Source organism: Dermacentor variabilis, chromosome 9 (assembly GCF_050947875.1).
Source record: "Dermacentor variabilis isolate Ectoservices chromosome 9, ASM5094787v1, whole genome shotgun sequence".
In the NCBI taxonomy this organism is placed as follows: domain Eukaryota; kingdom Metazoa; phylum Arthropoda; class Arachnida; order Ixodida; family Ixodidae; genus Dermacentor; species Dermacentor variabilis.
Window position 1 is genome coordinate 87,370,992 of NC_134576.1, and position 25,287 is coordinate 87,396,278.

General features: G+C 48.6%; 1 protein-coding gene across 3 annotated transcripts in view; it reads right to left on the minus strand.

Annotated features, from left to right (window-relative positions):
* The window catches only part of LOC142557061 (uncharacterized), a 169,913-nt gene that overhangs the window by 130,538 nt on the left and 14,088 nt on the right, over nucleotides 1-25,287 (minus strand). Inside the window, exon 1 of one of the 3 annotated variants that reach the window (XM_075668628.1) lies at nucleotides 15,631-15,795. The exons of the other annotated variants lie outside the window; for them this stretch is intronic. The gene's annotated coding sequence lies outside the window, so the exon portion shown is untranslated. Of the gene's footprint in view, nucleotides 1-15,630; nucleotides 15,796-25,287 lie in introns of those variants that run through there. 3 annotated transcript variants of the gene reach the window in all.

Below are 25,287 nucleotides of genomic sequence, written 5' to 3' on the forward strand. Positions count from 1 at the left end.
CACTGGCAAGCAGCGCGCGGCAATCAATGCGCGAGGACGCGCACTCGCGGCCCAGACCTCGCAACGACGGCCGCAACCCCCTCTCCCCTATCGTCGAGCGTCCGCTCTTCGCTTCCTCCAAATAATCGGCTGTTGGAGGAGGCCGAGAGGGGGCAGGGGAGGGCGCCGGAGAGTCACGGCAGCCGTGTGTCTCTCTCGCTCCTCGCCCTCTCCAAACATTGGGAAGAAAGCAAACTGCCACGGCGAAGAGGGCGGCCGCCCGCAACAACGGTCCGTGAAAAAGCCGATACTTGGCCCGGCACACCGCGCCGCGGAGGATGTCGTCGCCGTAACCACCCTCCCTCACTAACGAAGGAGGCAGCGACGATACCGTTGGGACTGTCGCACAAGCGTGACCACGGAGGGAGGCAAATGAATAGAAGGGAATGTCACGTGACTATCTCGAGGCAAGATTTGGAATAGCGCTAAATAAAGAGACGGACAGAGAGCACAGGACAGGGAGCCGAGATGGATTTTATAATTTAAGGCTAGTCAGTACGGGTGGGCGAGTATTCGAAGTTCCGAATAGGACTCGAATATTGCAAGCAAGTTATTCGTATACGAAAGTGAACTATTTGGTATTTTCTAATATGAAGGACAGGACAGGGAGCCAACGTAGATATTCAACTTTAAGAGTAATCAGCAGGAGTGGGTGAATATCCGAAGTTCCGAAAACGAACGGAAAATTACACACAAGCCGTTCGTATTCGAAAATGAACTAGTCCGCATTTTCGAATATCGAAACTAGCCAAATATTTCGCAAACACTGAGTGTTAAAGTCGGGTCAGTGCGCTCCGTCAGCTAAACAAAGTATCGCCAATTATCAGAATTAAAACAGCGATAAATGTTTTCGAAGCAACGCAGAAACCTAAATGGGTAGTGCCAGCTTTGCTACCGGTTTCACGGCGGAAGTCTACCCGACAACCTGCGAGTTTTGCGTGTAAACGTAGCAGTTTACTTTTAAGCTACAACCCCTGATATTTTCCTTGGGCCGGGCAATATGCACGTGCCTACGGCACAGAAGTCCTTCAGCAGATTTTCTTTTCTTTTTCCGCAACTTCTATTTTTTTTCAACAATCACTTATTTAGCGTTTTCGGAAAGCTATTCATACAGCAGCCATTTATCCTTGGCAAGCTTATTTGCAACCGGGCTCTAAAGATCATCATCATCAGCCTGGTTACGCCCACTGCAGGGCAAAGGCCTCTCCCATACTTCTCCATCTACCCCGGTCTTGTACTAATTGTGGCCATGTTGTCCCTGCAAACTTTTTAATCTCATCCGCCCACCTAACTTTCTGCCGCCCTCTGCTACGCTTCCCTTCCCTTGGAATTTGTTCCGTAACTCTTAATGACCATCGGTCATCTTCCCTCCCGATTACGTGTCCTGCCCATGCCCATTTCTTTTTCTTGATTTCAACTAAGATATCATGAACTCGCATTTGTTCCCTCACCCAATCAGCTTCTTTCTTATCCCTTAACGTTACACCCATCATTCTTCTTTCCATAGCTCGTTGCCTCGTCCTCAATTTAAGTAGAACCCTTTTCGTAAGCCTTCAGGTTTCTGCTTCGTACGTGGGTACTGGTAAGACACAGCTGGTTATAAACTTTTCTCTTGAGGGATAATGGCAACCTGCTGTTCATGATCTGAGAATGCCTGCCAAACGCACCCCAGCTCATTCTTATTCTTCTGATTATTTCAGTCTCGTGATCCGGATCCGCAGTCACTACCTGTCCTAAGTAGATGTATTCCCTTACCACTTCCAGTCCCTCACTACCTATCGCAAACTGCTGTTCTCTTCCGAGACTGTTAAACACTACTTTCTCTAAAGATGTTGAGAGACTATTCGTGGGATACTTTTATTGACAGTTAGTGATCTTGTGATTAAAATTGATTCTAATTGTAAGCGATAGCTCGGTGTCTCTTTTTCACTAGCCTGTACGAACTCGATTATACCGAAATAAATATTCCTGCTATAAATACATGCCTGTGCGTTCGACTATTCCATATTCGACACTTACTATTCGTATTCGATTCGTATTTGAAAAATTTGATATTCACCCCCCTTTTGAGTAATAAGGCGTCTCAAGTATTGACTGAAGCTGGTCTCGAGCCACCACGTACCGCTCCCGCTTACAAATCGACTGGAACGGCATTCCTAACTTATGAGCCTTGAGGGTAAAGGAAAAAAGAAACGTGCACTGCTGACACCTATGCGTTCACCGACAGCCTTTGCAAACTTCATGAAAACTGAGGTCGCTGTACATAGCCACAGCGCAGCGTTTAATTGGTGCCTGTCCCGTCCTTCTTGTCCGCGTCTTATGCTGCGTCACGTCGTGATCCAAAACTATCCCAGCAGCCTAGTAAAAAAAATACATACAGGAAATGCTTATTGGAACTAGGCCCCCACCACGTGATAGGCGAGCGGAAATTTCTATAGCCGCCAAGTGCGCACAGAATTTGGGGGGATAGTAGAGCGGGTGGCAGAGCATGCAGGTCGTTGCGATGCGGTCACTAAAAGCTACCGCTAGCCGAACAATTAATGCGCTTGAGGTACCGGCAAGCATGTAGGGCCTATTTCCCATGGATCAACGCGCAGGTGGGCGCCGAATGGAACGAAGTGCGACCTATGCTCGCTCCTAGTCTTTTTTTTTTTTCCTCCATGCCGACGGAACTGCCACAGAATCGTATATACCTACGATGCAGTAGTGGAGCAGGGAGGCATCTAAAGCCTCACCCACATAACGTCACGGAAACATCAAAACGAGCGGCGCGCGGAACGTTATCTATATAGAAAGCCGCTAAATTTAGCGAATTTTTCAGCCACCCTATAGCGGCGACAGCTTTGCCAGTTCAGAGTTTTGACGACTTCCTCTAACGAAGTTTTTGCTGACCGGTGAGCATTTCTGTTTACATTCGCGGATCATTGAAGAAATCAACTGTAGACGCAGTTAAACCGCGGGGTTTTCGGAGAGCGCGCGCTGCGCTGTTGCGGGCGGTTCAAGAATCGCCGTCCCGTGCAAAAAGATTGAACTTTGTGTGCCGTCGCTTTACACGTCATCCTTTTAATGCCATGACGTGTCCGTTTGCGTGACCTACGCATCGCATAAAAATGTATGCATAAATGATCAACGATGATTGTCAGTGTAAGTGAATAGAACGAACGAACGAGCGAGCGGGTGAGCGGGCGAACGAACGAACGAACGAACGAACGAACGAACGAACGAACGAACGAACGAACGAACGAACGAACGAACGAACGAACGAACGAACGAACGAACGAACGAACGAACGAACGAACGAACGAACGAACGAACGAACGAACGAACGAACGAACGAACGAACGTGGGACAATCCCCCTCCTCCTCTTCCTTCCGGCTCATTCCTGCAAATTGGTTGCGCGAGACCAAGCGCCCTTTTCCTCGGCACATTTCTTCACCTTCTCTCGCCCAAAGTCCGACCACCGACCAACGACAAAAACGACCGAAAGAGAAAAATCCGAGCACAACTAAGCAGAACTTCTTACGAGGTTCAAGGTTGAAGACTGGGCGTGTTGGTGTAGCGTACTATAGAAGTTGGATCGCGCAGCATTTTGACGGGACACACAGAAGAGAAGCACACACACAGCAGAGCGCTATACTTGCAACTATCGAAGGACCTTTTATGAGTTAGGAATGCGAAAGCATTAATCTCCAATTCAACGTCGCTGAGCGGTCCTCGAAGTTGTATAACTCCTCGCGGGCGAGCGAGAGCACCGAGACGATTGGCGTGATTTGGTTTGGCTTTACTGAGGTGCAGTACGAACGCAGGCGAGCACGAAGAATGCGCGAATAGCGCGGGCTTCCGGGAGCGAGAGTGACGTCGCGGCGACGCCCTCTCCCCTTAACGCAACGGCTGGCGCGCTACTGCGGCAGCAGCTGCTCCCTTCCGCCTGCTCCGCTCCGTCAGCCAATGGGAACTGCGCAGAGGCGCGCTCGTGATGTGACATCACATCCAATGGGAATTCACGTGCCGTTTCGCTGCTACAGACGCCGGCGCTCTTTCGCGTAATGAGCCATTTTGACATTTTCGCATAATAAAGAATCAGTTAACTTTAAAAATCATGTTGCTGAAAGTCACGCTGCTGATCCATGCTGTTTGGATACTGGTGTTTTCTCTCTTCTGATCACTTGTAATCTTTTTTATGTGATGTAACCTCTCCTGCTTGGGCCAGTTCCTGGTCTCCGGTATTATGAAATAAATAAATAAATAAATAAATACAAAAACAAACTAGTCCTTCAATCTTCGATTTCATTCGCTCAGCATTGGCGGTCCATGCCAGTAACGCGTTTTGCCTGCGTCTCCCGACTGTTGACGTGCCCAATCCAATCCTCTTCATTGGATTTGCGCCACGACCCTCGATACCCTCCTTCCAATCAATCAATCAATCAATCAATTTTAACCGTGCCCAGGAGCAACCCTAAGTTCTGAGTGTTGGACCCGCACACATGGATTAAAGACCAAAAACCAGAAAACAAAAATAACACAAGAGCATAAGTAAAAAGTACAATGAATATAAAGAACATTTATAGAAAGAAAAGTTGTACATAACAAAACTGTAGATAAAGCAATTATGAAGAGTGCTCATAAAACAAGACGCAAGGTAAATACAAAAGAAAAAGGACGAGAAAGGCAGTTGAACAATGTGTGAAACTATGATGCAAACACGCAAAACCCGGAAAAGAACAACGACAGCGAGTAATGAAATATGTGTAGATAATGAAAATAAGCGTTATAAAGACCCAGTATTCCGTGGACGGTTAAGTGTTGGTGACGACAGGCGGGAACACGGAAAGGTATGCGTTCCCTGATCTTGCACGGAATACGAAACGTGTGACACAACTGACGTGTTCGGAGCAGGTGAGGGTATACTGTGAAGGATACCGTGAAGGACACCGCACGAGCAGACTCAAGATCCAGGCATGAAAACGCACGCAGGAACAATCAGCACGGGACAAGCGACGAACATGGCGACGTACGAAACGTAAGTGAACGTGCCGGTACGACAGGAAAGAGCACCGCACAAAGAAGAGTGCTACAGGCGCATGCATTCTCCTCTACTGCAACGCCCGCTAAGCGCGCTGTGGGTACCAGATAGAGAAGGACACGAAGCCACGTACGCGACACGCACGCGAAGTAGTCCTTGTTCTCTCGTGGTTCGCATTTCACGGATACCGCGGAGACCGCCGCCCACAGCTTTAACTGGGCCGTGTTGTCTGCCGCCCCGTTTTGCTGTTCCACCCAGCAATGCATCATCACGAGAGTTCACGAGTCGCTGTGGCAGCAAAGCACTCATTTCTCCAGGAAAAACTTTCGGTCATGTATTTTTTAACAGACAAGTTAGCCAGGCAGGAAGAAGTGTTTTGTCCTACAGGGCGCTTGCTCTACTCTTAATGTGCCGTCAGCTATGAGCAATATGCCCCTTGCGTTGAGCCCACGCTTGTGGCTTCCTTGGTGTGCTTAATAAGTGGAATTCACTTTTTCAAATATTCTAGCTCTACAGCAAAACTGGTGCCAGCTGGAGAGTTTTACGTTATTTACAGGCTATTATAACTCGCGTTGTTCCAGAGAGTTTAAACCGGAAGTCTTTTAGGAACTCCGTAAACATAAAGAAAGGGGCGTCTCACTATTCCGGCGTACCTGAGGGTAAGATTAAAATTAGATTGCAGAGCTTGATGTCCCCATATTGCACCGCGGCTTAAGAGATACGCCGTGGTGGTGGGGGGCTCCGGATTAATTTTTATCCGCCGGGGTTCCACTAACGTGCATCTAAATCTCACAGGCGTTCTTGCGAGATTTAGTGAATGCTTCAACAGAAGTGGTCACTGCGATTCATTGACGCCCCACGGCGATTCTTGAGCAGCGTAGTGCGTTCTTCGGTCGAAGGGCGGCGCTGTGATCTAAAACCTCTTAAACATCGTAAAGTAGCGACACTCTCCTCCTCCGCCTGCACTCTTCCTCGTTTCTCCTCTCTTTCGCGCTCCCTCCTCAACCGTGGCGCCGCCTACACTGCTCGAGCGTAGCAACGGCGCCAACATGCGCTCCTCGCCACTCCGCAGACGCTTCTCGAGCAAAAATGGCGCTGATGCACGGCGCGAGGGCCCACGTGGTGTTATTAGGCCAATAGCGACGCGGCGTCGGCCTCGGCCAGAGCGCGCGAGGAGGAGGCGGCATTCTTCAAAGTGTGGCACTACTTCATGAAGTTTAAGGGGCTTTACTGTGATCAACTCGTCGGTGGTCGAGAAAAAGCTTCGAGTCGAGGGTCGTTTGAGAATGCGGGTGAAGCATCAGTAAATGACGCTCCTGAGACAGCAAGGCGGCCTTGTCGTAGGAGAGAGGGCGTGAAGCCAGAAACGACGTAAGGTCGGAAGACAGGTGGCGACGCCACCCTGAAGTTCTCGAACCATCTCGTCATGACGTCATAGATTTTGACAGTGTCTGTTAGAGTCGAGTTAAATTATTTATCAATAAAAAAGCACCACATTGTATTCTAAAGAAACCGAAGACTCAATTTAGCTAGCTTGAAGAACCTTCGGAGCGTCAAAATGGCCTGAATAGGAGAAACTTGCACACGAAACCAGGGTGACGTCACACTGACTTACCTGCGCTAAGATATTGCAGAATACTTATAGCAGAAACAAACGTTTTTTTTTCAAGCAAAGCTTTTTTGCCGAGTTCCAGGCACGTTTTTCGTATGTACCTGGTCTCTAACGCCTACCGCGTTTAACGGGATGGTGCCATCTAAGAACGGTGCAGCGAAGTAGTTTAACATTTACCCTTTCGAGCGTAGAGTTTCGTAGAGAAATTACTAGAGGAAACTATGCGTGGCGCTAGTGTCTACGGTAGCTGCAAGCAGGGCGATTCAGCCAGCGCGGGAATGATTAGTGCATGGACTTGGCTGAAAACTTGATGCATGCAAACTGCTTCATGCATTTGCAAGCTTGTCATTTTCAACAAACTACGGTGTCGTAAATAATTAAATAAAAGTTAATCAAAGTGTTGCCCCACGGCAGGATTCGAATGCAGGATCTCTGGCACAGAAGCCTGACATTGAAACCAATACGCCACGGACATGAAACATATATATATATATATATATATATATATATATATATATATATATATATATATATATATATATATATATATATATATATATATATACTGCAAGCAAATATGTGTCTATAATATCCAGCCTGTCAATCATTCCCTTCAAATGAAATAATTTCTTTTTATATATATGCTGCTCTTCAATATTAATATGTTATAGCTCGAAAACCACATTTCATATACACACGTTTCATGAGCCAATCACACTGAGAATGCTTCGCTTTACGTGGATGTCAGATGGAGCTGAGTCTGCCTGTTTTTGTTACTTCTTTTTTCGCCAAATGAATGAAAACGATGTTGCGAGAGCATTTTCTCAGTCGAAATAGACTTGGTGTTGCTATTTAGCGTGACTTTAAACGAGCACTAACGTTAACTTCTCATATCGTTTAAAAAATCAAGTTCATCGACCTCGAAATAATAAAAAATATACCAGCAAGCCTCAGCGCGCCCTGAGTAATTTACTACGACAGCTTTTTGAGAAACCCTGTTGCGGTTTCGTTTCCCAGGAGGCGCGTCATGACGTCATGACGCAGAAGGCGGTCACGTGACGAGCAAGCTGCTCGTCACGTGGGGGCAGAACACCGTGACGTTTTAACACGTGTTTCGGCTCGCTCGGTCTTCTGCCACGCTGCAACATGGGGTTGCTGAGTGAGTGCGTAGCATCAGCACATGTGATATTCGCAGTGATGTGGTTTTCTCTGCTGTGTGCAAGGTTATGTACATTGTTTTGTTTCGCTTGTAACGACTGTACAGATAGCGACCGCTCTGTTAGTAAGCGATATGCGGCTCAATGTTAGCGTGTTTGCATCACATTATAACGCTCAGATTATGCATGTAGTAGGACAGACTATGACCGAGTTATTTGATGCTTTGTTAATTCACTATTTCTTTTCCTTTCTAAGTGTTTTTTTTTTCACTTGCGATTCGTTAGTCGGGCTGGAGTTTTCTTTTTATTATAATTGAGATGGCCGGTCCTTCGGTGGCACATGTTCCGCCAGTCTCGTCATTCAAAACGACTTGAACGGGAAACACAGACGTGCGGACGCAGAAAAACCTAGCTTCGAGCCCGTAAATGCTGTCGCCGTAAAAGTCTATAGTTAGAAAGGCAACATCAAAGGCAAACCATGCTGACGGTGAGCAATCACAGGTCACTCAATACACGAGGCATTCCTTCAAAATCCTTCGAAAAAAAAGAAAGAAATCCCCAGAACAATACTGCATCTGCGCAACTGTCAAATCAAACTTTCGCGCACACAAACACGATGATTCGCCTCGGAAGCCGTAAAGACAACCTTTTTGTGACGGTTATGTTCTGACAGGCATGTTTCCAGTCTGCGTTTCGTAGAAGAAAAAAAAACGAAAAAAAAAGATAACTCGGTGGATCCCACACTTATGTGAGAATCGCTGTGACGCGAAACTTGATCCGATGTTTGCACCAAATGTTGCGCAAACGTCGCGCAAGCGTATGGCAAAACGCGGAAATGTAAACACAAAAACGACGCAAACGGGATGTAAATTTACGCGAACGTTAGGCTAATCGCGTAAGTGCAGCTCAATGTTTGCGTTGCCTATTCGGGCACATACTCCTGGTCCCATCCCCTTTACGATGCGTTGGCCAAGAATGGGCACACACTCAGTGTCACGTGACCATTTACCCAGCGCCCCAGGTTGTCCTGAAATAACCGCATGGACATGACGGCATCACAAAGAGAAGGCCCCTTCGTGGTGACGCAGTGGCCTTGGGGTTGCGTCTCCCGGTCTGCCACCCCTTGGCTACGCCACTGCTAACCGGGGGGGGGGGGGGGGGGTGCTAATTGCTGTCTACTCGGCAATACATCGCCCGCAAGGTGGGAGGAGTGGGAAAACGAAGTTTATTCGCTTCAAAAAAGTTCTTTCTTGCACAAGTAAACAGGAAAATTTACGCGTCCTGCTCGATTTGTCCAGCAAAAGACAGCAGAAAAGGTAAATTGGAAGTGAGAACGACACGGGTACTAAGTTTCTGTACGGCAGCATTCGCGGCATCGTCCACACACATTCAACAAAACAGGATGGAATTCACTGGCATCAAGAGGAGTTGTTACTCGACAAAACACGCAAGGTGCAAAAGTACTCCGCAGCGCTGGGAGTTTTACCGCGCTGGAGTTTTTCCCACTCTCTCAATTTTCCTGCACTCTAAGAAAAGTTTACGCCCTTTGGGGTGTATATTTGCCACACAACGATAATTGTCATCTGTCTTGCCCGCATTTCCTTTCTTGAAAACACTGCGCTCGTTACTTTGCTGTCGAGAATGCTCTGTCATGCTGATAACGCGCATGCCGTTCGTGACTTGGAAATATCTGGCTCGCAGCGTTAAAGAAACGAAATGCGGGCAAGACAGATGACGATTATTGTTGTGTGGCAAATATACACCCCAAAGGGTGCAACTGTATTTAGTATACGCCTTACCCTCCTCCGTCTCTTACCACGGAAAATTTCCTATCCAGGATGTGATCCGCATCTGGGACAAGGGGAGATGACGGATATCAAGGTGGTAGTGTCACGTTGCATGATGTTTATTTGTGGTAACGCCCGACTTCCGGAAATTTGTAAGCAATTCGTCAGTTCTGATTGAGGATTGGACGCTGTAATAAAGCACGCGCTTCACGCGTTCGATCGACACTCAACCATTTTCAAAGATTTCAAAAGTTAAATAAACAAATGCAAAATCCCCACATCCACCGGGTACAAGAAAGAGCAATCTATCTATTCTTGACGCACTATTAGCATAGCCAAAATTTTAAAGAAGAAATTCAGTGTTTTTGACCGAAAGGAAATGAATGAATGAATGAATGAATGAATGAATGAATGCGCTAACGTATGAGCGGTTTAAAAAGACGATCGAATAAATCAACGAATTTAAGGAATGAATGAGGAAGTGGATGAATGAATGATGAATGAATGACCCGTGGGAATGCAGCCGCCGAGGCCGGGGATCGAACCCGCTACCTCGTCCTCAGCAGCCGAGCGCCTAACCACCGAGTCACGGGGGCGGGTCAATGAACCTTCTTCCTCCAAATGAACTAAAATAGTGTTTTCAAAAAGTACATCACCTGCCTAAAATCAATCAGTGCAGCTCCTCAAGATGTCCCTTCAATACAACAATCCACGAAGCCTTTCGAAGCGCGCGGGACGAAATTGAGAGATTTCCGATTAATGCAAGCGCTATTCTCGTGCTGGATGAACACCCGTAGTGCTCGAAGCGTATGCAGACACTAGCGCCAGATATCCCTCTAGCGTTCTTGTCGTGAAACTCAACGCCTGCCACGGTCTCGTAACAAGACAGATAGCGCGGGGTTCAACATCCGCGCATAGTTGGGGTCGAGTGACCATTTTGATTTTTTTTACCGCATTTGAAATGCCGCGACGGCCGATGTAGCTCGGCTTTTTATGTGCAACAATAAATTGTGTGATGATGAAACAAAACCAAGAGCCCGCAGAGGAGATGGAGGGCAGCTACATCGCGATGCAGCACTATAATGTACAAAAAAGTGCAATGACCAGGTTTTAAAAAAAATCGGAGAACTTTCAGCAAACTATGCGGCACAGGGCGTACGAAGTAAACAGGGGACAAGGGCATCGCATCAGAGCAAACAACGTAACTGATTTCGGCAGCAACGAACTTGATATGCCTATTTTTCCTCTCCCGTTAGACGAAGGGCGCGGGAAACTTTCGGCGTCTTTAACTTCTGCGCCGGCTAGTACTGCAGTGTAATAATGCTGGCATACTAAAAGTAAACGGTTGCTATAATTTGATCGATCAGATCACTCGAAGCTGCATGCTTGTGCAAAAAACGATATATATATATATATATATATATATATATATATATATATATATAGTAGAACTGCCTAATTACGCTTTTCAGAAGAGCACCCAACATGACTGTAAAGGGGACGTGGTGACAGGCAGGCCAACGTGAAGGTTGGGTATTTTCAGACCGCTCCCAGCATATCTCTTGAATCTTGAAGATGCAGAATAAAGTTCATATTGAAGTCTGAGATCATCAAAAATAAGAAAGCAGACTTGAGATAAAAATTAAAAACTTTAGTGACTAAGCTTCGTAGCAGTGATGAGCATTAGAAATTGCGTAATAATTGACGATAGGATGATTACCTAACCAGGTTTTATGAAGTAAGTCATTTACATTACTGATTTTAGGGGGAATACGCAGTCGTAAAATCGAAGACCGTCAGTACTCAAGGCCTAACGCTTTTCTATACACTGTGAACCTGGCATCAATTTCCAGAAACAATACACCAGACTCAAAATCTACTGCGAAATGGATTGTTTCCGCACTGTAAAAAAAAAAAAAAACGCAAACAAACAAACAAAAATTTTACGGGATTATTTCAAAGCGCGCCCGGAGAGTCAGCACTTCTTGAGCCTAACCGAAGAATAGCGTGCTAACGTTGCACCAACAGAAATGTTTCGACATTGAAATTGATTACGAGTCGAATAACATCCGGCAAGCCTATTGTGTTTGCAGCGAAAGAAAAGAAATAGGAAAGGAAGAAAAAAAATCGTGAGCCATTCCACTTTGTAAAGGTGAATGACCAGCGGATCTGTTTAGCACACCGCAAAGAGGTCACGCAGAATTTTGAACAAAGGTACGAACACATTTATTGTCTTGATCAGTGGTCATCGTGACGAAATGCCCGCACAAACATTTCTTTATATGCGTTTACGTGAACGACTATATATATATATATATATATATATATATATATATAGTCGTTCAAGGACAAGGACAAGGACATGTAGTAATCGCAAACAAAACTTCGCTTGGTAAGCAGTAATCTTTGCCTGTGCACACGACGGTTTCTCGGCATCACTAGGTGTGACGTTGGCGGGTGTACAAGACAGTGTAGACATGATCCAATCTACCCTTTCTCCAGTGTCGGTACGGTGCACTGGTGTCGCACAGAAACCAGAGACAGTGCATTCTGAAGAATAGAGTTTCTCTCTCTAATACCTAGAGGGAAATCTGGCGCCACCGTCTATGGGAGTTTCTTAAGGGGCGTCGTGCCGTCATGGGAATGATGGTATATGTGTCTGCGATGCTCGTGTTGGCTGGTGTTGTAAGAGGCTTCGTCAGAAACGTGGATATGGCTACACAAATAACGCGTTCTTAAAGAAAAATCTTCATAAAATGCTTCCATTCACGCAAATTATATCTTTCAGTGAAGTTTATTCACCTACAATGCATAACCAAGCGCAGCAAAGCAAGAACAGACGACAAACTGTTCCAAAGCGAGCATGAATCTAGCCGTGTGTCTTCCAACTTTAGAGGCCGGCTGATGATTTTTACAGTTCATATAATTGTACAAGCAATAACAAGTTCTCGTAGTTAAACAAAACATGTTTCTGTGTAATAATAAAGCTCACACAGCTTTTTACGTGCTGTTTTATTGGAAAATTTATCACTGTGACAGACGGAACGGTGCTTGCCTGGCTCTCCGAGAACGATGCCAACCAGAAGTCACAATATACCGGCATTGCCATGCATACCACAGCGCAGCAGCGCCAGATTTCCCTCTAGGTAATGTGGTGAGGAAACTCTATGTTCTGGAACGTCGAGCGAAGCCACGCTTCGTATTCGAGCGCTCCACGGTGCATGCTCCAATTCGGTCCAATTCGTTATAAGAGAGTTCGCGTTACACGAATGCCGCTCAACAAGTTGCGCACGTTCAGCGCAGAGGATAATATTCGCCTTGTCCGGCTTCGTTACATCCGGGTTCAACTACACACGCGCGTTTCGAGCGTGACGGCCTGTCTTGTGCCGAACCGCGTTGCTTTAGCTGCTGCGACAACTGAAAACGACGAACATGCGATCGCTAGGAAACCGGAATGGGGCGCGGTACAACTGCGCACGCCCGGGCCGTGCACGAGCTCGACCTTAACCACGTAAGAGCCAATTAGTCAACGACTGACAACACGAGAAAGTGGCCACGTCGCGTTCTTCGAAGCGCACGCAAAAAAAAAAAAAAATAGAAAAAGTGAGGACGTGTGCTTGTCTCCGGGTCTCACATTCAAATCAAATTTCAAATCGCCGACTGTTTGGGAGCATTTAAGGTACCGATAGAGTTTCATCCCCCCGCGTAGCCCTCTCCTTTCAACTATAGAGATAATGAGATCATGAAACGCTTGCAAACACTAATTAATGTGAAGCGTATACGCGGATGACTTTGGAGATGGAAGCGAACGGTCCTTGTTGAGACGCAGCTGCGTTTGCGGATGAGATATTCACAGCACAATTGGCAAAGAAAAACGTGAAATAAAGGGAGAGGGAGACTCGGCAAGAAAAGAAAAGATGGAGAGGGGGGGAGTCGACCGGCGATGCAAAGAGCGACCACATCAAGAGCCGGAGGTCAAACGTCAGAATCATCCGCTCCATACTGTATACAAAATAGAGCCGAGAGTGATCCATAATATACACACAATAACCGCGAGCACAAAAACGAGCTCGCAACAAGAACACCTGCCGATACTGAATATACCGGGCGAGAAGATCGTTGCAAGAACACAGGTGGGAAAATAAAAACAGATCCGCGACTTCCCGGCGGACGATGTTTTGTGATTGTCCATGGTCTATCCTTTCATTATTCGTTTTATTTTGCCAAGAGGCAGCAAGGCGTTTCGTACAATCGCGTACGCACTCGGTAGTGCCGAACAAAGAAACGCTACGGGGCGTCAGTATATATGAAGTTCTCCCTCTGAAAGAAGCGAGAAGTTGCAATTTTGTTTGTTTTCAACGAGGTCGCGGGATCAAATCCCAGCCGCGGCGGCTGCATTGCAGGAACGCCCGTATACCGTGCATTGGGTGCCCCTTTTAAAGAACCCCAGGTGGTCGAAATTAATCTGGAGTAGTCCACTACGGCGTGCCTCATAATCAGATCGTTTTCGGGCGTAAGACGCCAGAATTTAAAACAAAAAAAAATATATATAATTAAATTGCTGTTTTCGAACCAGGTTTCGAGGGAATTCAGTTGTGAGCCAACGCACCATGCAGCTACAGGGGCCACGCGGAAAGCAAGGGGAGACCAGGATCGACACGAACCTGTACAGAATTTAAAGCTCGATGGCCCAAAGCAGCCAAGTTTCGGTAAACGCTTCCGACTAAAGAAGAACAGTCTAGTTCCTTCAGTCATCCCGGATCTCGCTAACCAATATAAGGAGTACAGAACAGCGCAGCCCCCATTAAACAGGACTAATAAATACATTACCGGGTGTTACGTGCAAAAACCACGATCTGCTTATGAGGCACGCCATAGTGGCGCACTCCCGATTAACTTCGACCACACTTGGGTATCTTTAAACGTGCACCTAATTTCGCCCCCATCGGAATGAGGCCACCACCACGGCGCGGATCTGATCCCGCGACCTCGTGCTTGGCAACTAAACCGGACTAGACAGACACAAATCGAAACCGCGGACCCCGAGTCTCGAAAGCCGATTGTTGCGCGACGCCTTTCCGATCGACAGGCAATCGCGGCGCCCGTTTCCCGAAGCCTATACCTCTCAACTTGAGGTTGCACCCGTATTCCCTTTCTTTCGTGTTTTTTTTTTTTTTTTCAAAGCGCTCGCAATAAACACGAAACAGCGATATCGGTCGCTTTCAAATAAACGCCGGGGGAAACAGGCCACAATCGTGTCGGGTTCCTGTAGTTTCTAGAAACTCCTAACGCGCGGCGCCCACCTTCAGACATCGCCGGAGGTACGCGCTTCCAAACCTCATCGTCGCGGCTCGTATCGCCTCCCGACGATGGGGCCGATCCTTTCAAAACACGGTAGCCAGTCAGTCCCTCCGTGTTTAAGCTTTCGTCGTTTATTATCGCTTTTTCTTTCGCCCTTGCTGGAGACGTTCGAAACGATATATCCGAACTGTGCGAAGAGAACGCGCCGGCGACTTGGCAACGGAAAGCGTGCTGAGAAAAAGCGCCGATACTGGGAACCGCGATCGTCGCCTTCCACACTCGGAGTCTGCGCCGCTGCGTTTTCTCCAGCGCTACACACACTTGGGTCGCTTCACCCAGTTGTCTCGTCGCCTCGCTCGCTGTGTACGCCGCCGGAGGCGATCGGAAAACGTAACGCGACGCGACGGATAGCCGGGTCCGTGGCTCGGTTTCGCCGCCGGCGCCGACGAGAGTTCGAGTGCGACCGTGTGTGCGTGCGTGCGTGTTGGGCGAGAGAGGGAGAGAGCGCGCGCGGGCGCGCGCGCGTTGCACAGCACCGTCGCCGTCGTCGAGTCGAGCTCGAACCCGAGCGGGCGCCGAAGAAAGGGAGGCTGGCGAAGACTCCGCGGTCTCGCCGCGACCCCGGGGCCGCCGTCGGCTCGCGTGCGGACCGTAACTCCGGGCGGCGGGTGGCCGAGACCGACTCGGGGCTCGCCGGCAAGCTCACTCACCTCTGGCCCCGGCGGCGCGAGAGTCCAGGTCAGGGCGGTCCTGGCTCGGAGCGCAGGCGGTCGGACGCCATCGCTGGCACGGGTTCCCCCCGCTCCTCACCCTGACAGCTCGGTCGCCATGGCAACGCCCGCGAGAGAGCACAAAAAACTGCGACGACGACGACGGCGGCGGCACCTTCCTTTCTCGCGGGCTCACGCGAGAACAGCTGCCGCCGCTAACGCCACCGCGCGGCGTCGACGCTGACGCTAGCGCCGCCGCCGTCACAACTTTCTTCGACGAGCGCCTTGTCCTTCAGCTGCTTCCCTTCTGTCGATCCCTGGTTTCCAGCGTCGTCGTGAGGGGTCGCTGAGCAGCGCTAAACAACAGTGTTTCCAGACCGAGCCGCGGTCCGAGCCCTGAGCTCGGGGCCGCCGGCTGAGCTGGCTTCCGTGTGCGCGTACGCGGCGTACCGTTTGTCCGGTGAATGCACCGTGCGTGAAATACCGCTGTGGATTGGTTTTAACACTCCCGAGCCGGGCATTATGCGGGTGAACGTTTGAATTTTACTGCTGGAGCTATAACGAACTGGGGATGTGAGCTACTTCTACGAAATCCATCAAGCGTCGAATCCCCATTGAAGCTCGCGTGATTCGAGACAGCAGTCACAACGGGAAACGGCTCCTTTGAGTTTCATTTTTGAATACATATTGTGACTGTCGACCCTGTTGTTGGTCAATGTCTGTTTTTCGATTTCGGATAAAAAGATCACATTCAAAATTGGGATCCACGATGCTCTCGTTGACAGATGCTGCAGTCGAGAGGCATCAACAAAACATGTGCTCTTTTCAAGCAGCGACCTTTCCAAGCAGATTCAGGTAGGCTGTCGTGGCGCGAAGTTAGAAGTTGTCTACTGTTATCCTCGTCACAGTATATGCGAAGCTTCATACCTGCGGTAAGAGTTTCTGTGTAATGTCAGAAGCAGTATAATAGGATAAAGAAAATGTATTAAAAGAAAGGTATACAAAGGCAGAGAAGGTGGATTGAACTTGTGCGCTTTCATCCACAACTCTGCGCTGGCGAGGAGGCAACGGGGAGCGAGAAAAGGATAGAGGGTGAGAATCACACGAACGCGGGGTACGAGCATGGGTCAATATATCAGCATTCTCAAAGCGTTAAGTTCAGTCTGGGCGTTGTGCCGAGGTTGCAGCAAGACCAGCATTGTTACGGCAAAACGGCTCGGGCGGTGCCAAGGTGCTCAAATAAAATTTAAAGCAATGCACCAATACAGCATTCCGCCTTTCTACTGTCTTAAAACGCTTGTCAAACCATCTCCTGTGCAAAAAAGAAAAATAGTACAAAATCTTTTATAACTTCATCCTGTGCTTTCATTCCGCAGTATCGTCACGAACATTTACAGTCGAATACACATTATGCAATACATAATTTTGCCTCATTGAATAGGAATGTGTATGTGCACCCTTTCCCGCAGTCGTCTGTGCTACACCAGGTCAAATCTTCATGTTGAAACTTTCGCAATGGACGCTAAACTAAATCTGGTCCATATTTTTTTTTTTTTTCAAAAACTGGACAATCGGCCACTTTCTGTGCAAGCGCTGCTGGAACACCGCCCCCATCGCCCGTCGGCCCATAAAGCGGTGAAGGCGCTTTTGTGTTTCTTAAGGACGACGGGTTTGTGCGACCATCTGTGACTTTTAACGCAATTTCTGTAAGACCTCACGCGTCAGTGAACTCACCGCAATTTCCTTCTTTCCTTCCCTCCTCTCTCTCCCTGTGATCTTTGTTTTCCCCTTCCCCATTCCCCCGGTGTAGGGTAGCCAACCGGACGCTATTCCGGTTAACCTCCCTGCCTTCTACTTTTCTCTTCCCTCCTCCCTCCTCTACCAGTCAAGTTAAGACAAGTGTTCCCTGTACCGCAGTGTAGAAAGCACTGCTCCACCACGCCCTGTAAAGGGTGCACCGTTGCCCACAATCGTGTACTGCGGCGAAAGCTACGACGCCAGGCAAAACCTAAGACAAAACGGAAGTAGCTGCGGTAGGCTGACGGAGCCGCACCAAAAGCGATCGCGAATCCGGAAGCTCGGCCGAATTGCGCGCAACACTGCTAGGAAAACCGCTCAGTGTCGAAATCGGGGCCTCCTACGCTCCTTACGAGGCGCTCCCAGCGTTCCGAAAGGCAAGCTTTAGCGAGATAGGAAATACGTAAAAAAAAAAAAAGAAAAGAAAAGAGGTGGGGGGGGGGGGGAGGATTTAGAAAGACAGGGTGCAGGGGACAAGGCAGACCGACATAACACCGCACGCGGAGAAACGAGAAAGTAACCCACGCGCCGCGAACCAGCTTCGTTCTCGCCAGACGCTTCGGAAAAGATTACAAACAACGCTAAGAGGTCGCTTTACGTCTCGTTTGACAGACGGGAAGCGCGGCCTTGTCATTGTGACGTAGCCGCAGCTGCGCCTGTCAAAGGCGCGGGGCCAAGCTGCGGATCGCGCCGCCGATCGCAGGCACCGCCCACTGCGACCTCGCGTTCCAACTGCGGCGACTCACCGGGATCCCTGCTCGGCGCTCGTCGAGGTGGCGCCACTTGCCAACGCGCGACGGACGGCGCGAACCGCAGGCTTCGAACTTTCTCACGTGTGTTTCGACGACTTCGCGCGATAGTTTCGTACCTCGGTTTCGTTTCTCGACGTGAATCGTGGTTTTAGACCCCGTTCCTAACGTTTCGGTCGTATGGGATTAGTATAATGTTGGGTGCGCTTGTGGTATGCATGCGCGTGTTAACACGTGGAAAGTGGCAGCCTCAATTTCTCAACTGCGTTCTAGGATAGCCAGTCTACGCATTTATCTACCGTAATTATTATAGCGGTGCCACGTGGTCGGATTTTGCACCTTCGCAGCCGGTTTTTTCCTCACTGTGCCGGCTGCAGGTTTAGCGACTCCCCCGCAGCCTCCCTCCTCCCCCCCCCCCCTTACCGGCACGCCATTAACCAGTTTTTCGTTTCTCCAGCGCGTGTATCGCAATATCTATCTCGGGCGTGTTCAAATTGTTACGCGAACGATGGATTGAACACTAAAGACTATTTACAAAAATAACTGCAGCGCTGGTCAGTTAAGCTGACAGCTCGACACTCCGGAGCAGTTCGTCTTCCTCGTTGGGGAGCCCGCACGCATTGAACAAAAGAAACACGCAATATGGATGTACCAATGAATAACAGCAGAGTTGTCGCAAGCGGATTGATTCCCAATTCGTTAAATTGTCCACTGTCGTAAAACAGTCGTTCTATCCGAGGTTGCGAGATTTAGCAGTCCATCCTATCATTTATATCTTCACTTTTATTTTTTACTATTTCCTTTCCCCTACGAGTCCTAGCAGAACTTCTGCTTCTCTCCGACACGCGTTCTCTGCATCCACCCACTGATGGAGCTTCTCGAATCGGTTGGTGCGAGCAGTTTGGACAGCGAGGCCGATTAAATGGTCGCCCATTGCCCATTTTGCAACCCTCACACATCCCTGGGCTATGGAAATGACGCGCAGTGTGCCGTTGGTGTTTACCTGCTGGTCTTTCCGCAAATTTTAAATGCGCGTGAAATAATAAACTTCGATCATGCAACGTTTGTACATGACTTATCGTCGTCACATTATTTTTTTTTACTTTTGCGCGCTGGTACTTATCGCAAAAAGCTCGCTTGTTCCTCCTTCTCTGACATGACGCTCCGATAAAGCAGTTCGCGCAGGAATGGGTGCGCGACATCGAGAAAGTACAGGAAACAGACGAATATGCACAGATAGCACTACACTCCTACCCCCCCCCCCCTCTACTCCGCCTGTCAAGCGGAATAAATAAGCTTTCCTGTCTCATTGGCTTCCATTCCGGGCAACAGACAAGCCTCGTGTAGCAGAGGAAGCAGAAGACCCTATAGGAAAAAACGGAATGAATAGAGGACTTCAAGTGCACAAGGTCGTCAGCTAGAAACATGCTGCATATTAGATTTACCGATAGCTGCCAGCTCAGCGCGTCACAACGTTTTATGCTGTGCCAGACCTATTAAAATTTTGAAATTTGTCGTCCCAAAACTACGTAGTGGTTAGTGGGGGACACCGTATGTAGTGGACGGCTTCGAAGTAGTTTTAACCGCCTGGCATTCTCTAAAAGGACACTAAAGAGGGAATAATCTTGACGTGCTACAATTAGGAGACTGTAAGGTTTTAGCAATGACGCCTCCCTACCACTCGACAGGCGGACAATCATCGAATGGCAGGAATTTTCGAGTTTATAAGTAGTTGTTTGCCGTCCTCTGCATAACACCCTCCTACTGTCTATGGCCATTCTATCGCGCCACAACCACTTCGTGTTCACGTGATTAACTGATGCAACATGGCGCCTGTATTGTGCAATCTCATTACCATTAGCTGTGCCCTCAACTCGCACCTCTAAATACTACAACTGAGCGGCGATAATGCAATAATTCTAATACGACCCCCATATCTTTCGACACTTATCCATCGACATCATTTGATTACGACCACTTCTATAAATTTATAGAAGTGGTCGTAATCAAATGATGTCGATGGATAAGTGTCGAAAGATATGGGGGTCGTATTAGAATTATTGCATTATCGCCGCTCAGTTGTAGTATTAAGAGGTGCGAGTTGAGGGCACAGCTAATGGTAATGAGATTGCACAATACAGGCGCCATGTTGCATCAGTTAATCACGTGAACACGAAGTGGTGAATGCGGCAGAGCAGTACGCAAACCAGTGCACTCCCCGTAGCTGTCCCTATCACGTGCCTCTGTACGTCACAGCGCTCCTCTACCTGCTCCGTCGCCCTCAGCCAGACTTCGCCGAATAACGTTTTGATCTCTATAATATCTGTGCAATATGATATATTAAAACACTTAAGGGGGCACATATCATGCACTGGTATCAGTATCAATCATTCCACGCGTTCACATTGCCTCCGAGATCGGCCCGTCTCATAACTTGCTGACTCCTTGAACTTTGGAACAATTGAGTGATCTGTACAATACTAACACATTCAAGATTATGTAGAAACCATCGAATGTGCTTAGCCAGGGAAGCGAATAGTTTACTTGGATGTGGGCAGGCGACATTAACGAAGTGGTTCTCGAAGTGCTTGTTACCAGCAACAGTTGAATATGACTGCTGACGTTCGGCTTCTCGGAGCTGAGCGCTGAGCCCCACACCCGGTACAGTCTTTGTTGCCACGCCACACTCCCCTTGGCAGCATAACGTTGTCGAGCCTTTTGAGCTCGTAGACGACGTTCATCTGCCTATTTTTCTTCGCTGGGTATCGGTTTTTGGCGGCATATTTAGTGACCTGCGGAACGCCGCCGCCACTGAGCTAGGGGAAGCGGGTCAATCGGAAACGCCGGCGCCATCATAGACGCCACTATCTCTACCTAGTGACGCCGATGTGACGTCAGCGCCTCCCGGACATCTCAGGGACGCCTGCGCAACCCTAATTTCCCGGCGACACAGTGTCTCTTTGCTGGTTCCGCCTCCGTCGAGGCCCTCTCCCACGGAGCAAGATTTATCGAGGAGGCGAAACAGCGCTTGCTTGGGCGTCTCAGTGAAGTCACGGCGTCGGCCAATAAAGCCCCTTAAACTTCGTAAAGCAGCGGCTCTCCTCCTCCGCCTTCACTCTTCCTCGTTTCTCCTCTCTTTCGCGCTCCCTCCTCGACCATGGCGCCACCTACACTGTTCGAGCGTAGCAACGGCACCAACATGCGCTCCTCGCCACTCCGTAGACGCTTCTCAAGCAAAATATGGCGCTGAAGTAAGGCGCGAGGGCCCACGTGATGCTATTAGGCCAATAGCGACGCTGCGGCGTCCTCGGCTAGAGCGCGCGAGGAGGAGGCGGCATTCTTCAAAGCGTGGCACTACTTTACGAAGTTTAAGGTGCTTTATAGGCCACGGCGCCGAGGCGCCCTCTGTCGTGAGTCGGCATCGCCGAGAAGGCAAAACGCTGGCGGCGCGCTCTCCGAAGAGGTAATATATGAGACGACATGGCGATTTTTGTGCGTCACGTCCATAGAAGAACTTGTAAACGCAGTTTTCGCCACATCATGACAGATGACGCGTCGGGCGTGTTGCCATCGTTTCCTCCTCGCCCGACCGTGGCATTATCGGGCCGCCGGCTCGCGCTATCGCACCCTAGAAGATTCCTCTCCTCAAATATTTTTCTCTGTGCCCTCTCCATCTCTGCGCACACCTCGAGTCTTGGCGTGACGTAACTCGCCTAGATACTGAAAACATGTCACCGTAGGCAGTGAAAGCTATTCGGCTTAAAATTACCCATTAATTCAGTTTATTTATTTAGTTAGTTAGTCACAATGCCTTTAATGCCAGAGGCATTGCAGAGGGGAGTGGTTTTGAAGAGATACAAAACGGTTTCAAAAGTTCAATAGGTTACAATGTAAAAAAGAACAATGGTTGCTGCTAATTATACAATGTTAGCTAAATCACTAACTACGGTGAACAGGAAAGGCAATAACTAGAAAGCAAGCAAGGGGTTGCGAGCGCTCTATAGCTGCTATTTGTACGGTATTAGCTAATGCTTGATTAAAAGGCATTGTTATCAGCAGTAGTATTAATGCCCGCAGGAAGATGGTTCTATTCTCGAGATGTGCGTGGAACAAACGACTGAAAAAGACTTCTGGTGCAACATGACACAATCGCTACCTTGTGATAATGATCAATGAAACGAGAAACATTCAGTGGTTTGTGAATTTGATCATTTCGCGGTACAGAATGATGGTAGAACATTTAACACAATGTTAAACGGGAGGATATTTTGCCGCGAGATGCTAATAACGGGTAAGTCGGGGTGATTTTTCATAATGCTTACGCCTGCTGTTCTACTATAGTTAGAAAGAATGAACGAGTTCAATCGACACCACTTTGATTCAGAGCAGAATACCCAACCACCTCACCGTGAAGGTGGAAAGCGAATTTATTGCACACTTAGAGAGCTTGATGGTGCACGAGATGAGACAGAGGAAAAAAAAATCATGAGCCATTCCACTCTGTTAATGTGAATGACCAGCGAAGCTGCTTAGCACACGACTCAGAGGTGACACAGAATTTTGAACAAAGGTCTTGATCGCTGGTCATCGTGACGAAAGGTACGCACACACATTTATTGTCAATCGCGTGGACGACAGGACCGCCGCCTCGAGGAGGCAGATAAATCTAGACACGTTTGGCATTTCGGCGGGACTGCCACCACGGGAGAGCGCAAGGAAAGGAAATTAGATTCGCAAGTGCTTGGAACGCCGACAAAGAGAGGGCCGGTGCGAACGTAGACATGACCGACGCGGGTTGGCCGTTTGGGCTATGATGTGATCGTTGTCAAATGGGAATCGACATGTGCTGCCTATTCGATAACCGGCCAGAGGCCTTCTCCGAATCCCAGGACGCTGAGATTTTGAAGTACGAGCCTGTGAGTCAACACCTCGCACAACGCTATCATCGAGCGTCCGTCGACGCCATCCTCGTTGGCCCAGTGGGATTCTTGGACCCGAAGAACGGCACCATCACGCGCAAACTTTGCTCACGGTCGTATCTTAAGCTCTTCAAGAAGCTGGTCGTGAGTGAAGTTGTCTCCGCATCCCGTGAGATTTAGCATCATCACGTGGCACATCATTAGCCCTAGGGCTACCACAACTTGGATTATGCTGACACTTGTGTAACTTTCTGTTTACTTTTACGCTTCACTTTCTTTACTTTCTTCTTGCCCTCAGTATTCTTTTTAAACATTCGAATACAAACCTCTGATCTTACCCTTTTGTGCCTGGGACCTCTTTGGGTCCCAGGTGTGACAAGGGTAGTTCAAGGGCACGTTACAGGTCGCGGAGCCCACAGAGGTATGTGCCATTGCGCTTGGGCCCTTTTTGCTCCATCTTCGGGATCGGGCCACGGTTTTGCACATGCACACGAAAATTCACGGAAGAGCCGCAAACAGCTTTGCTGTGAAAAAACGTCGGCAATTGTCAGCGCCGAATGAAAATATTAAATAGATCATGGCCTCCAAGATTTGCGCGCGCCGGTTAAACCTTCCGGCGAACGAATCTCGGAGGCCATGGGTAGATCGAACTCAGACACAGTGCGTGCACCAGAGTGTGCTGTGCACGTAGCTGTTCAGCAGAGACGCTATATTGTTCGCGAGCAACGCCAGGGGGCGGAAGCCGGAACACTCTTCGATCGCGATGGCGACGACGCAATCGCTCTTCGAGGAGGAGGAGGAGGAGGAGGAGGAGGAGGAGGAGGAGGAAAAGGAAGGTAGGGGAGGTAAGCCAGACGCACGTCCGATTTGCTACCCTACACAGGGAAACGGGTTTTATGGAAGAAAAGAAAGGAGCTGGAGGGAAGAAGGTACTAGCGGTGTGAATATGTGCGGATGTCCATAACTTCACGCCTGTAAGCGGTCACTGAGGCCAGCCGCTTTCACGAAACGTAGCAGTGCCCGCGTGGCTTTGTAAGCCTGCGACGCGTGGGGCCATGGTCCGCGAGAATCTTAGTCTCTGAAAATGGTCCGTTATCTAATCGGTTGAACACCCTACGAAGCACGTCGCGTTCGTTGTCATGGAGATTACAAAAACACCGCACGTGCTCGACCGTCTCTTCACAGTTGGACGAGTCACAGATCGGTGTGTCGGACATTCCAATAAGGGATGAGCAGTCTTTGGCAGAAAGGTATCTGTATAGCGCAACAAAACAAGGACACAAGAAGATACGAAGAAGGAGACAAGCGCTTGTGCTCATCTTCGTCTCTTCTTGTGTCCTTGTTGCGCTATACCTTTCAGTGATGACCGACCAAGAAGCCAACGGTCTCGTCGCTTTCGCAGCTGCCACACCTAATCAGAGGCGGCACAGTAAAGTTGCATCACGGCGGGAAAAGTTTGATGGAATCTGCAGCTTCAATGTAGGATCCAGCGGGTGGAGAGACGGTAGTTCGATAAAATCGAGGCCTTCCACAAAGTTTCAGTCTTGGTTTGAGCAAGTAAACGAAGACCCCTCGCCGCATCTGTCCTTGATGAGGATGGGGGTATAGGAAATGTCAGGGTTTCGAGGGTCCGTATAATTGCTATCACAATAAAACAATATCGCCGAGCGACGAGGAAACGAAAGCGAATAACGGAAGGAGGTTGAAACAGATTCTTGAGTGGAAAATAATGTCCTGAAAGTGAAGCCGAACCGTCGCCATTTCAAGAAGGGCACAACAAAACATCAGCTTATATAGTAGTGACGAATAAGAAGCACTTTCCCTACACACCTGCACAAATTTAAAATGGATAACTTTGCGGTACGGGTACTGGTTACTGCAAGACTTTAGGACGAAGCCTCAACGTATTCGCAAATTTCATTGGAGATTACGCCATCAACACTGAGTCGAAGGTAATACTTTCACCATGAACAACCAGTTCTTTCTTTCTAATTAGCCTAGCATTTTCACGAACACAGCAAAAACGCTCGATCTGTGAGCATACACCAGCCTGCCAAGGCTCTCTTTCAGAGGTGATGGAGGGACAAGCGCTGGCTTCGGCTCTGCCGGCGAGGAGCTGCGAGAACTTGGGATAACACAACTCATGTCGACTGCAGCAGTGTGAGTAATGACAAACAAGCTCCATCCACAAA